Source organism: Arachis duranensis, chromosome 5 (assembly GCF_000817695.3).
Source record: "Arachis duranensis cultivar V14167 chromosome 5, aradu.V14167.gnm2.J7QH, whole genome shotgun sequence".
NCBI classification, from domain to species: domain Eukaryota; kingdom Viridiplantae; phylum Streptophyta; class Magnoliopsida; order Fabales; family Fabaceae; genus Arachis; species Arachis duranensis.
This window is the reverse complement of record NC_029776.3, coordinates 11846894-11864514: the sequence shown is the minus strand read 5'-3', so window position 1 is coordinate 11864514 and position 17621 is coordinate 11846894.

Here is a 17621-nt window from a genome sequence, read left to right as displayed (position 1 = left end):
GATCAACCATGTTTAGGATCTTCTTCCTTCCCAATTATTTTTGAACACTACTATGTACAATATGAGTCACTAACCTCCTAAGGTTAAGGTTATGAGCTCTGCTGAGTTTCATAGATCAATAATATTACTATTTTTATTCAATATGTCTGATTCTATTCTCTTATGCAACCTCGTTCTTCATCTTATGAATTGAAGGTTACCCGTGATAATCATCCTTGTTCTACTTGGGTTCCATGCGATGCCTAACCCGGATAGCGTTGAACTAAAGCTAGAGATTACATTGCGGATTCCTATAGAGCATCTGAGAAACTTTGGATATGTGACATATAATCCCGTTGACTATGGGTGCATGAAGTCTCTGTGGCGTTAAAGCTAGAGTCAGAGAAGCAGCACTTTCTGATCCGGAAGATCTGCCTTGTCTGTGGCACCTTGAGTAGGATCGTGAAGGGGGAGTGGACTGCTTAGAGCTTCATCTTCTGCTACAGTGAGACACCTAGAGGTGGCTTGATGAAAGGACATGAGTCATCTCAACGTGGTGGATTGCTGCAGTAGAGGAGGTTAACTTGATGAGAGGACATGAGTTAATCACTTACGGCTGCCATTGAAGGAATCAGAAGGCTATTGAAGAAGACAGTAAGAAAAGTTAATTCGGAAAGACAAAGCATCTCCGAAGCCTCAACCATTCTATACCATTGAATTCCTATCTATCCAGTAACTTTTATTTATTTATTTTGTTTTATGCTTTTTTCGTGACAACTCATAATTTTTTATCCGCCTAACTAAGATCTGCAAGGTGTCCACTGCTTGCTCAAAACAATAATTCTCGTGGGATCGACCCTGACTCACCTCAGGTATTACTTGGACGACCCGGTATACTTGCCGGTCTATCTATGCGAAATATGCGGAGCCAGTTTCGTGTACCACTAAACTAACTTCAAATTATTTCATAAAATTAACAGTGGCATCAGAGCTACATTTGATCATCTATTGGGCATAAAATCTTTCTTTCTAACTTATCAACTATTCATATCCCCCACATTATAACCCACTCAAATAAATTTCTCCATAACCATGACTATTTCAACTATAAATATTTTTGTGCCCATATTGTTAGAAGACATTTATGAGGACTGAAAATCTCAAATGAAAACCTTTTTACAAGTACAAGACTTGTAGGATGCTATGCACGAAGGATTTATCATGCCAGAGAGTTAAGTAACATTTTCACTGCAGAAAACAAGAAATTGAAAAAAGAGCAACAAAGAAATTATATTGCTCTATACTTTCTCTAACAAGTTGTAACGAAGACAATCTTCTCAAGGATAAGAGGAATATCATCAGCTAAGGAAGTGTGAAAAAATTTCAAGTAAGAGTTTAGAGGCGACACAAAGGTACGTATAATCCTCTTCCAATCTCTAAGAAAGCAATATGCAAATATGAAAATGAAATATTTTGAGAAAATAAAAAGTTACTATAAAATATTAATGAGCTTAGTAACTGAAATGAAATGTTATAGGAAAGACTTGTCCGATAAAAAGATAATGAAAAAAATACTTATTAGTTTGCCTTCCAATTTTGATCCTAAAGTGTCAACAATTGAAGATAATAAGCTCATTACATGCTTTTGAACAAAGACTAGCAAGTCGAGATGATGGGGATTCAATAAAAAAAAAAATGCATTTCAGTATAAGCTCAATATAAAATCTCAAAATCTAAATAAAAGAGGAGAAAAAAGACAAGAAAATTCTAGAAGTTCAAACACTTCTAGAAAAATAGAAAATAAAATTGAAGATAAAAAATAATATTCTCCATGTGGCATATGCAAAAAGACCAACCACCTAAAAAAAGATTGTTGGTATCGTGAAAACCACAGTGCCGCAATTGTAAAAGGTTTGGGCCTATGGAAAAATATTGTAGGATGAAGATCAATCATCACGCAATCTTCTTTGAAGAAAAGGAGAGAGAAGAGTGCCTCTTCTATGCATTATCACAAGAAGAGTACAAGAAGAAAGATGACATATGGTATCTCGATAATAGTTGCAATAATCACATGACAGGTGATCAAAGCCTATTTAGTGGCATCAATAAATATGTTCGATCTGGCATCAGACTTGGAGATGGAATGATCGTGTAGGCAAATGGCAAAGGTACAATTACCGTCCATACCAAGATAGGAACTAAAAATATTCATGATGTTCTGTTAGTTCCTAAACTAGCACAGAATCTACTTAGTATTGGCCAAATGATGGAAAAATGCTATGTATTAAACTTTGAAGAAGATTCATGCACCATATGTAAAAGAAAAACTAAAAAACTTCTAGTAATTGTCAAAATGAAAAACATGAGCTTTCCACTAAAATGGAGTTATATCATAGAAACTGCATTAAAGGCACAAGAAAATAATTCATGGCTATGACATTAAAGATCTGACCATTTTCACTTTCATGGATTAAAGTTACTACATCAAAAGCAACTAATGAGAGATCTACCAAGCAACACAAGGATTAATCAACCTTGTGAAGGATGCTTGTTTGGCAAGCAACATCATCAACCATTTTCTTCTAGAAAAGCTTGACGAGCCAAGAAGATGCTTGAATTAGTTCACACTGACATTTGTGGTCCGATGAAGACTCCATCACTCAATAACAACAAGTATTTCATTCTCTTCATCGATGATTATATTAGAATGACATGGGATTTTTTTTATGTGAAAGATTCGACATTTTTGGAATCTTCAAGAAGTTCAAGCAACATGTGGAGAAGCAAAGTGGTCGTAGCATCAAGGTACTTCATAGCGACAAAGGAACTGAGTACACTTCCAAAGAATTTAATAAATTCTGCGAAGAAGAGGGTATTGAACGTCAACTCATAGAGGGATATGCTTCTAAGCAAAATGGAGCATCTGAGAGAAAAAATAGAACTATGATGGAGATGGCACGCTCGATCCTCAAGGAGAAAAATCTACCAAATATTTTCTGGGTAAAAGCTGTTTACACAGTAGTATACCTACTAAATCGTTGTCCCACTAAGGTAGTAGAAAATAAAACTCCAATCGAAGCATGGAGTGGATGAAAACCTTCCACAAAGCATCTAAAAGTCTTTGGATGATATGCTATGTCCACATTCCCACACAAAAATGAGAAGACAGAGAAAGGAATCTTCTTTCGGTATAGTACACAATAAAAAAGATACCGTGTGTATAACTTACAAACAAAGAAACTCATCATCAGCAGAGATGTGGAGTTTGACTGAAATGCTTCATGGAACTAGAAAGATGAAAAAAATCGAGAAAGGAAGCAGTGAAGTATCACATCAACTACCTACAAGACTAGAAGAACAAGAACGTGAGGAAGTAAGCACAATTACTGCAACAGTAAAAGCAACCACTGATTTTTTTTTCCAATAAGAGCTAAGCCTCTACAAGACGTATGTAAAACATGCAATTTTACCAAGATCAAGCCTACAAAATTTGAAGAAGCAGAAAAGCAAGAAGAATGGAAAAATACCATGGAAAAAGAAATCAAGATGATTGAGAAGAACAACACATGAAAACTGGTAGATCATCCTTTAAATAAAGATGTTATTGGAGTCAAATGGATATATAAGACTAAGCACAATCCCGATAGATCTATTCAAAAGTATAAGGCAAGGCTCATAGCTAAAGGATATGTACAAATTCTTTGGATAGATTACACAGAGACATTTATACTTATAGCTCGCCTAGATATAATAAGGACACTCATTGCACTAGCCGCACAAAAGCAATGGAAGATCTATCAACTGGACAAAAAATCTGCCTTTTTAAATGGATAACTGGTGGAAGAAGTATACATTGATCAACCACAATGGTTCGTTGTAGAAAGACATGAAGATAAGGTGTTTAGACTAACGAAAGCGCTATGAACTCAAGCAAGCTCCGTGAGTATGGTACAGTAAAATTAACTAATATTTCACTGATCATGAATTCAGGAGGAGTAAAAGTGAGCCTACACTCTATATCAAGACACAAAGTAATTCAAACACTCTCATAATTTTCTTGTACGTGGATGATCTTATCTACATAGAAAACAATGAGACCATGATTAGAGAATTCAAAGCAAAATGAAGAAGACATTTGAGATGACTGACTTAGGATTGATGCACTATTTTCTTGGTATTGAGGTAAACCAAAATGAAGATGAAATTTTCATCTCGCAAAAGAAATATACTTAAAATTTTCTACAAAGGTTCAAGATAAATAATTGTAAAGTAGTATCTACTCCTCTAGTCCATAATGAAAAATTACAAAAAGATGGATCTGGAGAGGCGGATGCTTCACAATACAGAAGCCTTATTAGAAGCCTCCTTTATTTAACTACCACAAGACCCGACATCATGTATGTAACAAGTCTATTATCAAGATTCATGCAAAATCCAAGATAGAAGCACTATGAAGCTGCAAGAAGGATCTTAAGATATCTACAAGGTACAAAGAATTATGGCATTCACTACAAATGTACTGAAGATCCAAAACTACTTAGATATGTCGATAGTAATTGGGCAGGATCAATTGACGACATGAAAGGCACTTCTGGATATGCATTTACACTAGGATTAGGAGTATTATCTTGGGCATAAAAAAAAAGAAACTGTGGCTCAATCATCTGCTGAAATTGAGTATGTTGCAGTTGCAAATGCTACTAATCAAGCAATATGGCTAAGAAAAATTTTCGAAAACATAGGAGAGCAGCAAGAAGAACTAACAACTATGTTGTGAGACAGCAAGTCAGCAATAGCAATGACAAACAATCCAGTTCTTCATAGTAAGACCAAGCATATAGCTATCAAGTATCATTTTATAAGAGAAGCCATATTGGAGAAAAAAGATAAAGATCGAGTATTGCAACACAGATGAGCAACTGACTGACATCTTCACCAAGGCACTACTAAGATCAAAGTTCGAACTATTTCGAAAGATGCTTGGAGTTACACAAATGTGTATTAAGGAGGAGTATTGATTATGCTACACATTTGTGAAATTTTCTAGAATTCTCATTATCTTGTTTCATAAAATTAAATATCTAGATATTATAATGGAGAACTCTAAAAAATAAGTAAATAAATCAAATAATTAGAAAGATATAGGAAGATAATATCTCGAAATATTTATAATATCAAGAACTAGAATAATTATCTAGAAATTGTAATGAACCAATTTATGAAACTTATAAATAGGCCATCATAAAACTCATTGTACACAACTAGAAAATTACTTAATATAGACAGATTTACAGATAGATTTAATCTTTATTACAGATGAATTTTTGGTTATCGACGAAATTACCGATGAATTTTGTGCATATTTTGTGCACCACTACATTATTACCAATCTGAGTTGGAGCCGAGGGAAAAGATATAAGGTTTACATTCACAGACAACATATGTTGTAAGGTACACAATAATTTTCGGTTTTGCACCATTGTGAAGTAGCATATCCAGTACCATCTATTACATCCTATGAGGATCAACACAAATTAAGTCACTTCCATCACTTACCATAACTCATACCCTAAGGCAAGAATAAACTATTAATTAATTATCAATTCGAACAGAATAGAAAAAGTGATGAACATATAGCCCTATGGTTAAGGGTAAATAATATAAGGTTAGATGGTTTATAACCGAAAGATAATGAAGTGAATAAAGCCGTACATGGAGTGTAGGTGAGAGGTTGTACGTAATGGCTGCTTACCTGCTTCTTTCAATTGATAAATGTAGAATTTAAGCTGAATGGTTGTGTGCCACAATTCAATTGTATAAAATATTAGTCAATAAAGCCCTCAGAAGGATATTTAAAAGCTAAATAAAAGAAAAAAGACCTATATTATCATTCCATGACAGAGAAACTTACCCACTAGTTCCCGGCAAACATGAAGATATCTGAAAAGGTTTCTAATTCGAATATGTAACTTCCCTGGAACAACATTTTTAATTAGAGTTCATTTAGCATGAGAAGACATTAAAAATTTCAAAACAATTTAATACTAAGTGAACTATAGTATACAAAACAAAATGGAACACAACAGAAAGGGACATGACTAGAGCTAGGGATAATGAAATCAGAACAGAATCACAATGGAAGGGGTTAGGGATATAGACGAGAAGGAGGCGGAGGCCTACCTGAACTAACGGCGACGAGAAGAGATGATGACAAACTTCCGACAAAGAGAGAAAAAGCAGCTACAGAGCAGCGGCAGAAGGAGCTCGTAAGACAAGAGCACGGCGGAGAGAGCTCGTGCGATGATGGCAACAAAGGAAGCAAACGCGAGCGGCAGCGGCGACAGTGGAGGACGTCACATCTTCAATGGAGAGAAGGCAGGGAGTAATTCAAGGAAAACGTGAAAAAATGAAATGAAGCATTGGGAGTTTTCGGGAACCTAACTCCTTATTTTAACATTTCCGACAGAATATTTTAAATTACAGACAGATTTTTGTTTGTAATAATTTAATAAAATGCAGCTTTTTTATTTATTTAATTACAGACGAATTTTTCGTCGGTGATCATTTTTCACGGAAAAAAATTAATTTTTCCAACAAAATTATCGACGTATTCTCTTTTCTGTCTGTAATTTATGCTAATTTATTTTTTTAGTTTTCGACAAAAAATCCCTCATAAATTTCATCTGTATTTCCATGGGATAAAATCTATTAGAAATATTCATCTGTAATAACTAGTTTTCTAGTAGTAGTAACTAACTAACATATCAGATTCTATTAGTCTTTGTACTCTCTCCTTAATCTATCAATAATATAACTATTAAATTTCTCAAACTATTAATCTAAATCACTCCTTTATTAAAATTATTATTAGTATTCTTACTACACAATTCGAGTCCATTATATGTTAAATCAACTTTAAACTATTTCATAAAACTAACATCCTTATACTCCCATAAAAATTGCCGCTCTAATAGAAGATACCTACATATTGGTTAATTGTTGTGAGTACTATCCAAGTTACATGGCTTACACTGAATCTTTCAAAGCTAAGTAAGATCTTTGAGTGCATGGAAACAAATACTCCAATATGAGAGATGTGGTTCATTCGATAGGTACTCACAAACACAAAGGGTATCATCTACAATGCGCGCAAGCTTCACTAGCAAAGCCTATCCAAGTTCTAGCCATTTGAATAACCTTGGTTTGCCCCTCGGATATATGTATTGAATTATGTTTATGCTTCTCTCAATATTATATTTATGCTGTGTCAATGTGATTTTGTTAATCTAGTTAAGTTTTAGAAATATATTTTTGGACGTATAAAATATTTTTTAAGAAAGAGTTACGTATAATAAATTCGGTTGATAATTATAAAATATTTTATAATCATTTTAATTTTTTTACTCATATTGATATATTAAAACAAACAAATGAACGATCCTATTTATTTGATACGTAGTTAATTTATATTAATTCACACAAAATTATTTTTTTATTTTAATTTTTTAAAAATTATATAATAACATCATTTTATGGATAATATTTAAAATTGTATTGTGACTTTTTTAAAATATATTTTTTTATTAATATACCATTAGTTTTATCGTTTAACATAAAATAAATTTGTAAATTCTTTTATTGTATAGACATACAAAGTTTTAATTTTTTTTATATTATTCACTCATTTGTCTTTAATTTGGTACTTTTAATTTTTTTTAATTAGATGTTATTGAATTCTTAAACGAAAAATAAAAACTTATATCATGATCAAAGAAAAGAAGAAGTAGCCAATATATTGTGATTGATCTTTATGATCTGTAGTATGTAAAATTTTATTATTTCAATACAATATATTTATGTGGTAATAATTCTCTAACGTTATGCAAATTTTTTTGTCTTTAGGTATTATTACTTATTTTAGTTAATTCTCATTTTCACTCAAAAAAAAGAGTACACACCGTAAGATCAATTTATAATGTAATTATTCAATTATTTATATAATCATCAAGAATCGAATATATAATTATTTTTTAATACGCAAAATTTAGCATTAGTAAGAATATTAGTTTAATATTTTATTTATTTATTTATGTTATATTTATAATTATGTTATATGTATTTTTCTGAATATATCTTTTAAAACAATACTATTAGTATTAGCACGTAATGTATCGAATGAATTGAATCAAAGAGATACGTAACTATTTTATTTTCATTCAAGATTCAGTCTAATAATATAATTTAGACTTGCAAAACTAGTATATTAATAATAAAGTGTGGAGAAAAAATGTAATAACATATTAAAAAAAAATTTAATCATAATTATAATGTGTGATTGAAATTATAATTTTAATATTTTAAACAGGATAATTGTAAAAATGAGATCAGATAAGCAATTTTTTATATCGGACTTAATTTTATAATTGTAATATATTTTAATTGTTTACAGTAATATCATATAGTTGCAATGCTATAAAGATATATAATTAGGATTAAGTTTCGCAAAAGAATTTAAACGACGCTAGCAACATACTAATTTAAATAAAAAAAAACTAACAACAACATATAATTTCAGTAATGGATATTATTCTGAGAGTTATTTAAAATAGTGATTTGAGTTTAAATGTGAGGTTCAAATTCTTTTTTAGACAGCGTCCGACTTGTACTAGAGTCGAAGTGTTGTCGTCTGAGTTTTTCGTAAGGAGGTAGGAGTGCTATCTACAAGAGACTCCGATGCTTAAATTAGTAAATGGTTTAGACATATTTTTAGTAGATTGGGTCTGAAATATACCTGAGAATGTATTTATAGTAGAATGGGTAACCACCTTTTTAGAGTAGTTCTACCTTTATTGGTGAATAACTGTTTTCCTTTCCAAGGAAGGTTGTTGAGATATCCCTTTCCAGATAAGTGAGAGATATCTTAGGAGGTAATTACTTATTCAGATAAGTATGGTAGGTCTACCTTTGTCGAGTCTTACTTCTATGAGGTCGGGTAAGGATAAAAAGAGGCCATCTTTACTGGGTGTGCTCTTTTTTCGGCCTGACTTTATTCTGAAGTCGGGCTTAAACGTTTATAGATTTGGTTCCCCACGTCAGGTATGCCACCTTCAAGAGGTCAGACACTCGACGTGTTTTCAAAAGTTTTTGAAATGTTGTGTCCTTTAGTGTTACGATGCACATTACGTTCGCGGTTTCTTTGGGATCTACGCACGTCATTAATGAGGGGTGCAAAATGACATTCTTGTCCCCAGTGTTTTATAAATACTTCATTCTTCCCTATTTCTTCTTTTTTTCGCTTCTCTGTATTGTTTCGTCTTCATCTCCCTCCACTATCTTTTCAACCTTTGTTCTTCTTTCAAGATTTTTTTATCTTGAATTTTTGTTTGGGTGTTCTCATTTGTTCATTGGAGATTTTAGAATCATGTGTTTTTGCTATTGAGGTGCTCTTTTCCTGTTTTTCACTCTTCTTTCTAGGTTGGTTTTTATCTACTCTATTTCTTGTGTTCTGCTTTCTTGCTACTTCTGTGTGTGTTGATTGAATTTTTTACTCTGGAAGTTTGCTTGCTTTCTTGTTCTTGGATTTATGGGGCTTTTTGTTGCCACTGTATGGGGTTAATTGGGTACATTATGTTGCTCCCAAATGGTGACATCTTTTTTATTGAAGATGGTGTCATTTCTGTTTTTGATAATTTGATTGATGTATGAGATTCTGTGAGTATTTTATTGAGGTATTGACAATGACTCGACTTCTTGTGATTATTTGGGGGTACCAGACTTGTTAGTGACGATTTTCCTTTATTTGTGTGTATTGTAAGTATAGTGTTTATGTCTCGTTTAGTAATTCACAATATGTCTTCTGAGGTTCCTTTCGATCTCACTTTGGTAGATTCGTCTGTCCTTATTCCAGTTCCTGTTATTGATAATGAGTATGCTGAGACCTTTCGTAGGTACTATAGGCTATGTAAAAATTAGGAGGATGAGAGAAAATATGAGATTATAGTTGCTGATCCCGAGAGAATGATTTGTTTTTCCTGACTTGACAAGTCAGAGCACCACTTTATGTACGTGTATGAGTGTTTTCTCACAAAGTTTGGGTTGGTCTTCCTTTTACCTATTTTGAAATAGAAGTCCTTGATCTTTATAATGTCGCTCCTTCTCAACTTCGCCCTAACTCTTGGCATTTTCTAAAGATTTAGCAACTTTTGTGTCGGGATCTTGATGTTTTCCCTTTTCTGAAGGTCTTCTTTTATCTTTTCGTTCTTACCAAGCCTTTTAGCTCCAAGAAACAAGGCTGGATTTTCTCCCAGGCTATTCAAGGAAGGAAGGTCTTCGCCATTTTCGATGATTCTTTTCATGATTTTAAAAATTATTTTTTCAAAATTCGAGCAGTTGAGGGTTCCCAGCCTTTCTTTCTAGAGAACAATTTAGATGAGATCGAGGAGAGTGTAGTTGGTCTATTCCAAGAGTGTTGAGGCCGAGCTCCTTATCTGGAAACTAAAAGATTCTTAGGAAACCCAAGCCAATTTCAGCTCGAGCTAGGTAGTCCTTTAATTTTTGTAGTCGCCTTTTGCTTGTTTTTCTCTTGTAAGTGACTGATTTATTCTGACTTTGACGTCGTGCAAATCAAATAGTTCCTAAGTCGGTTGCCATCAAGACTCTTTGGGCTGCCAAAAAGAACGTCGTTGCTCGAAACCTACAACTGAGAGAGGTCAGTAAAGTAGGCAACCTCTCCTCACCCTCTAAGTCAGACTCAGGGGCCTCAACGTCGGCAAAAATCATTCCCGATCTGATTTCCAAACCAACTTCTCCTCCTTCAAGCTCGGTAAAGCAGACAACTCTCCCTTCGCCTTCTTGTTCCGAGCCAAATCCTAAGAGGAATAAGATTTTGGAGTCGGTGGGAATTTATAAGCAGGGCTTTGATACCATTCCTTGGAATGATAAGCACATCCTTCCTCATAGCTTTATCAGCATAAATGACGTTGCCATAAAGATCCATCTCCATCTATGGCCCGAGGTGGAGTATATACAGCTAGGATTTGCGCCACTTTGTTAAAGGAGCTAGAGAAGACTCCTGTTGGTGCTACTCTGCGTTCTCTGACTGATATAGGCTGAGGTAGCATCCTTGAGGGAGTCAAAGAAAGAGTGGGATGGTGAAAGGAAATCCCTTATGTTCGACCTTGGCAAAGCTCAGGCTAGGGCAAAGCAAGCAGAGGCCGCCTTAGCCATGACAGAGGGTTTAAAGAAGAAGGCTAAGGAGAGCTATACTAGAGTCTTCGGTAAAAAGTTTGACTTGGTAGAAAAGGTCAATAAATCCTGAGACAAATATGCGGACTTGAGGAAACCATAGCCGAAGGTATAGACGAGATGGTTGTGAATCTGAAGGCTCAGTTTCAAGTTATTGGTCTCGAGGCAGACCTCTCCCTCATTAGTCTAGATAATATTGTGGTGGGCAGAAATATAGTTGCCAACTATGTAAGAAATTTTCAATTTTTTTGAGCTGTGATAGTTGCTAAAAATTCTGCCTCGATCTACTTAGTAAAATAATCAACTAGAGTATTAACCAACTCCAACCAATTATAATGTAACTGCAACAAAAAAGGTCAAATAACACAAAAGAACATCCTTAAACATAACTCCACTTAGGCCGTTCACCCTGCTGACTTCCTCTTTCACCACAGCTCGCCATCGTGAATCGCAGCGTCGTCGACCGTCGCCCTCCCTCCGTCAACACGCGTAGTGCCTCCGGCCATCGCAGCTCCCCCACTAGTAACGCGTAGCGCCCTTGACCACATCGGCTCTCTCCTTGTGTCGTTAGCCCTGCCGAATGCCGCAGCTCCCTCCACCCCCCATATGCAGTGCCTCCAACCACTATGCCCTCCCCTTCGTGATTCATACCGCCCCTACCTCTACAGCGCCTTCTCGCAATACTTTTTTTTTAATTTTTTTCCTGAACTATTTTTTGGAATTTTTTTTAGTGAATGAATGTTTCTTTTCATGAGTTATTTTTGTGTGAGTTATTGGATGTTTTTTCTAGGTTTTAGGATGTTTCTTTTAGGGGGTGCAGTTTTTTTCAAATATTTTTTTAATTGTATTTTCATATGTTTTTTCTGATTAAATGTGTTTCTTTTAAAGGGGTTTGTATGTTTTTTATGAGTAAATGAATGGTTTTTTATGTGAATTACTAGATTTTAAAATTTAGAGAAAAGGACAAATCGATCCTTGACTTTTTGGTTTGCGGACATTTAAATCCTTGAGAATTTAAAAATACATTTAAGTCCCTAACCTCTTCAAAATCAGGACATATTGGTCCTTGAATCTAATTTGTTCAATTTTAAAAACTTTCTCACATGTGCATCTGTATCAACCAGGTCAGTACAATGGGAGTCATGTTTGATTTTTCTGTTGAGTCTGACAGATCCAAGTGAACATGAGGGATCGATATGTCTAGGTTTTGAAAAGGTCAGAGACTTAAATATATTTTGAAATCTTCAAGGACTTGAAAGAGCATTACGTCGGCTAAGAATTTCCTCTCGGTTAGAGGAAATAAATTCGTTGCAAGTATAGTTCCCAACTAACAAGCAATTGTCAATCAAAGTTTTAATTTGGTTTTGTCACAAGTACAAACCCCAATGAAAATTAACTGAAGTATTTAAACCCCGGGTCATCTCACAAGGAATTGCAATGAAGTGATCAATTATTGGCTATGAAGGAACAAGGGGGTTTGATTGATAAAAGTGCAAGAAAATAAAGAGGCAAGAAAAGTAAATCAAGTGACTAAAAAAAGCAAGTAATAAAGAGAGATATTCATGGAAAGGATTGAGAATATAGGCTTTCCATCCTAGTCACTAATCACAATATTTAACAAGAATTTATCTCATTTCGTCATCTCTAACAATGGAAGAAAGTACAATCTTATCTTCACATGAGAGAAAGTCAAATAAGACTAGCTAATCTCAATCCAAAAGTCCTAATCAACTCACTAATTAAATTAGCAAGAGATTAGAGTCAATGGAAATAATATTAGCTAACAACTCTAGATCACCAACATGAGTTGGATCTTAATGACTCAAGATTGCCTAATTCCTCTTTCCAAGCCAAGAATGCTAAAAAAATCTACTCTAACATCCAACCAAGCATTTTGTCAAACACTTAGAAGGCATAAAAGGAAAGCATGGTAAATGACAAGAAATAGTAAAATCTACAACTACCCAATTGCAATAAAATTAAGATCAACACTCAAATCAACAATAAAAGAGCATCAAACATCAATTTGCACTAAAAGGAGATCCAAATCCAACATGAGCATTCATAAAACTAAAGAGAGGCATAAAAGAAAAATTAACACTACAAACTATGAGAATGAAGGAGTAGAAATAAGAAATTATAAAGGAAACAAGATGAAAACAAGGAATTAAACCTAGATCTAGGATGCAAATAAGCCTAAGAACCCTAATTCTAGGGAGAAGATGGAGCTTCTCTCTCTAGAAAACTAACATACATGATGCAAATCCTACAACTAATTACTTCCCGTTTGTCCAAGCTTGAATTCTGCATGAAATAGCCTTAGAAACGGGTTGGATTTGGGCCTGGACAGCTCAGAAATCGCCCTAAGCGTTTTCACTTTAATGAGGTCACGTGCGAGCTGTGACGCATACGCATAGGTCACGCGTACGCGTCGCTTGGCATTTTACTTTCCACGCGTACTCATCATGTCACGCGTACGCGTCGCCATGCGACTTCATCTCCACACGTGTGCATCGGTCACGTGTGCACGTCGATGTATGCACTCCAAATCCTTATTTTTTCATGAGTTCTCCACTTTGCATGCTTTTCTCTTCACTCATTTGACCCATTCCTGGCCCTTTTCAACCTGAACTTACTAACAAATACATCAAGGCATCTAGTGGAATCAAAGGTGAATTAAAACTAGTAAATTAAAAGCCTAAAAAGCATATTTTTATACTTAAGCACAATTTAAGGGAGAATTACAAAACCATGCTATTTCATTGAATAAATATGAGAAAAAGTGATAAAATCCCCTAAAATAAGCACAAGATAAACTACAAAATTGGGGTTTATCAAACATTCTCACACTTAAACCAAGCATGTCTTCATGCTAAACTCAAGAAAGAAACAAAGAGTATCAACATTTATTCAATGCAAACTATTTAAATGCAACCAACCTACATACAATCTATTTAAATGAATGCAATTACTTGGTGAAAATAAATCAACTTCCAAGAATACATATATAAGTACAAGGGCTAAAGCAATAGCAATCAAAGCAAACCCACAGCTGAATTGAGTTATTAAAAAGATTTTACAAACTTGCAAGAAAAGTGATGATCACGTGTGAAAACATATAATTGAGTAATCGAACCCTCACCGGATATGTATCCGCTCTAGTCACTCAAGTGTATAGAGTTGATTCACTCAATTCTCCGCTAATCATGCTTTTCAAGATTTATTTTTCATCTAACAATCAACAATTATTTTATGCATGCATACAAATATCATGAGGTCTTTTCATAGGTTATAATGGGGCTAGGGTCAAGGTAGGATTGTATATGGTTAAGTGGATTAGAATTTTGAATCTTTGATTAACTTAAATTCCCCACCTAACCTATATAACAACCTATAAAATTCTAATGCAAACCTAACTACCCATAATTCTCACTTTTTCACATACTCATGCATTCTCTTTTTGATTACCACACATATGCATTGATTTTATTGAACTTCACTTTGGGGCATTTTGTCCCCTTTTTATTGCTTTTCTTTTTCTTTCTTTTTGTATTTTTTTTATTTTTCTTTTGGTATATATATTTTTTCTTTATTTTGTATATATATATATATATATATATATATATATTTCTTTTTGCAATAAAGTATATACAAAAGTATCAATGCATATGATTTTACATTTAATTAATATATGAGTATTTACCCAATTCCCAAAATTTTTTACAACAAAATCTAAAAACACCATTTTATCCCAACCAATGTTCCTAATTTCCCCAAACTTGAATGATAAACACTCTCACTAACCTAAGTTAATCAAAGATCCAAACAACGGATATTTATTATTTTTCACTTAGGGCTTGTAATGTGCTAAAATTAAGAACAAATAGGTTAAGCATAGGCTCAAAATTGGTTAACAATAGAAGATAAAAAGTAGGTTATTTGGGTATGTGAGCTAATTGAAACAATGGTCTCAATCATATAAGTGCATGTATACATAGAATAATGGACATATAGAATCAAACAAATCAAGGATTACAATCATAGAAAGAGAATAATCACACACAAGAATGAAAATAAGTGGTTATATGATGTAACCACACAATTGGGCTCAAATCTCATATGCTTGTGTTCTTAGCTCAAAAACATGATCCACAATATATGTACTTCAAGCAAGTTCTAATTTTTTTTTAAAATCAATTGGGGGTGGTGCCCTATAGATAAAATCCTTGGAAAATTTTATTAATTTGACTAAGCTTATTATATATATATGCAAAACAAGAAAATGCAACTAAAAATTCCTAAAAGACCTAAAAATGAAATGCAAAAGTATTGGGATTAGAAATTTGTTAACCAAAAACGCCGACTGGTTGGACGACCTCCCCACACTTAAAAGTTTGCACCGTCCTCGGTGCACTCAAAGATGAGTAAGGGGGTACGGCGACTTTCCGGGTTGCTACCTTCAGCTGGTAGGTCAACCGGTGCTGTGTGTTCTTCTCCCGCTTCCGTTTTTGCTTATGATTACTCCTCCATGAAAAATAGAAAAGAGGATATTAAGAAAAGTAAATGCAAAAGAAAGGAAGCGTAAATTATTGGGATGAGGTAAAAACCACTAGAATGGAGTGAGTGAATTAGTGTGACATTGATGAAAAATAGGTGTGTGGGTCCTAAATTACATGCGGTTTAGAACTCACACCCTAGTATTTAAAAGCCATGTCACAATTATAGAAAAGAAGTATGCACTTCACGCATCCTAGTGTGCTTGAAATACTTCAAAAGACTTGTAGGTTAAGTCAACCAAACAAGTAATGAAGAAGCACGAAAGCACTTAAGAAAAAATCAAGTAATTGTGAATTGGATAATGAATGGACAGTGATTGATGTGTAAGTAAACTTAGTGAAAAAAATGGTGTATGAAACTTACACAACAGATAATGACACATATTGAAGTTGTTGCAACACCTAAGTGACATAAGGGTGGAAGGCATGGGTGCTATGGAACTTAGGAAAAGAGATATAAGAGTTGAAATTAATCACATAGCAAGTATGGTCCACAAAGCTTTAGAAGGCTAAAAAATATGTCATTTGGTAAGCTTTCGATCCAATTTCACAATTTCCAAATCTCAATGCATGAAATATGTGATGTAAATAAGGATCAATCATAACAAGCATCTCCTTCAAAAAATGCATTGATAATACACAGTTGCCTAGCAATGGATGATGAATGTATGGTGGCCAAAACATGCAATTCAAAAGGGTTAAGACGCTTGAAGGCAATGTCATACACTTGGTATTCAAAAACATTAAGCATTAAGAACTCAAAATCAAGTGAAAAAATATAACCTCAATAAAAGCAATCCAACAATGAATATAAAAAACAATTATGCTAAATAGCATTCAGTTAATACTAAGCAGTAATAAACGACAAACAAAATTAATAATCCAACACTTATAATGAAAAATAGAAAATTAAACAAAAATTAAACTAACTAAAGAACTAACTAAAAGAAATAGTAATCAATGGTGATTGGTAATCTTCGATGATGGTTGAAGGATGGAAAGAAAAGGAGAGAAGAAAGAAGAAGGAGAGAAATGGAAAGAAGAGAAGAAAAGAAGAGTGGTGAAATAGGGCAATCCACACGTACGTGATGAGCGGATAATTTATACGCTTTTTGGCATTGTTTTTAGTATGTTTTTAATATATTTTAGTTAGTTTTTAGTATATTTTTATTAGTTTTTAGTTAAATTCACTTTTCTGGATTTTACTATGAGTTTGTGTGTTTTTCTGTGATTTCAGGTATTTTCTGGCTGAAATTGAGGGACCTGAGCAAAAATCTGATTCAGAGGCTGAAAAGGACTGCAGATGATGTTAGATTCTGACCTCCCTGCACTCGAAGTGGATTTTCTGGAGCTACAGAAGCCTAATTGGCGCGCTCTCAACGGCGTTGGAAAGTAGACATCTTGAGCTTTCCAGCAATATATAATACTCTATACTTTGCCCGAGATTTGATGGCCCAAACCGGCGTTCCAAATCAGCCCAAAACTGTCCGGCGTTAAGCGCTGGAACTGGCACAAGAATGGGAGTTAAACGCCCAAACTGGCACAAAAGCTGGCGTTTAACTCCAAGAGAAGTCTCTACATGAAAATGCTTCAATGCTCAGCCCAAGCACACACCAAGTGGGCCTGGAAGTGGATTTTTATGTCATTTACTCATTTCTGTAAACCCTAGGCTACTAGTTCTCTACAAATAGGACCTTTTGCTATTGTATTTTCATCTTTGGGATCTTAGATCATCTTTAGATCTTTGAATCCTTTGATCAAGTTTTGGGGGCTGGCCTCTCGGCCATGCCTAGACCTTGTTCTTATGTATTTTCAACGGTGGAGTTTCTACACACCATAGAT